The sequence below is a fragment of the Fulmarus glacialis genome, unplaced genomic scaffold (assembly GCF_000690835.1).
Source record: "Fulmarus glacialis isolate BGI_N327 unplaced genomic scaffold, ASM69083v1 scaffold3763, whole genome shotgun sequence".
Taxonomy (NCBI): Eukaryota; Metazoa; Chordata; class Aves; order Procellariiformes; family Procellariidae; genus Fulmarus; species Fulmarus glacialis.
The window spans coordinates 1-1,354 of NW_009203429.1; positions in this window are offsets into that span (position 1 = coordinate 1).

Consider the following 1,354-nt stretch of genomic DNA (forward strand, 5'->3'; position numbering starts at 1 on the left):
ACCCCAGGCACTAGTACATGCTGGGGGCCGCCCAGCTGGAAAGAAGCTTTGTGGAAAAGGACCTGGGCATCCCAGTGGACACCAAGTTGAACATGAGCCAGCAACGTGTTCTTGCAGCAAAGAAGCTGAATGGCATACTGAGCTGCATTAGGTAAATTATTGCCAGCAGGTTGAGGGAGGTGATCCTTCCCCTCTTCTTAGCACTGGTGAGGCCACACCTGGAGTACTATGTCCAGTTCTGGGCTTCTAAGTAGTAGAGTAACATGAGCATACCAGATAGAGTCCAGCAAAAGACCACCAAGATGATGAAGGGACTGGAGCAGCTCTCACATGCGGAAAGGCTGAGAGAGCTGGGACTGTTCAGCCTGGAGAAAAGAAGGCTCAGGGGATCTTATCAACGTATATAAATACCTGCAGGGAGGGTGCAAAGAGGACAGAGCCAGGCTCTCTTCAGTGGTGCCCAGTGACAGGACCAGAGGCCACGGACACAGACTGAAGCACAGGAGGTTCCCTTTGAACATCAGGAAAAGCTCTTTCACTGTGAAGGTGACCGAGCACTGGCACAGGTTGCCCAGAGAGGTGGTGGAGTCTCCATCCTTGGAGATACTCAAGAGCCATCTGGACCTGGTCCTGGGCACCTGGCTCTAGGTAGCCCTGCTTGAGCAGGGGTTTGGACCAGATGACCTCCAGAGGACCCTGCCAAACTCAACCATTCTGTCGTTCTGTGATTCTAATCAGATGGATCTTCTAAGTATAGTCAAGTAGAAGACTACTCCAGTACACGTTGTCTACTAGTTTAATATATTTTTATCCACACAATAAATTTTGACCACAGCAAACAGGTTTCTTCTATGACTGAAATATGCTCATCGTATGTTCTTCCTTAATTTCTTTTGAACATCTGCTTAGGATAAAACATTCATATGATGGAGTGAAACCTCAAAGACTGATTGATATCAAGGGAAGAGTTTCTCCCTAACCTTTTTCCACATTTTTACTTTCAGAAGTTCTCATCTGCATTTCTGTTTTTCTCTAATAATTTGTTTTCATCTGATAAATAGTTCACAGTGATCTATTCTTATGTGAACAATAAATTCTACTCTTCTATGATCAGAAGTAGATTCTTTTGGGAAACATGAGTATTCAGTCATTTTATTCCAATAAAACAATACAACTTTGTGTCTGCTTGTGCCAGGGACTTGATTATCGTACTGGGAAACAAATCTATGCAGCAGGTAAAACATGAGTAACAGCAGTTGCAAGCCTCATTATATTGCCCCATTTAACCCTGTTAGGGCTGGCTCACCCCTGCTAATGGGAAAGCTATTGAGTGCCTGTGCCGCTTCAGCTTTCT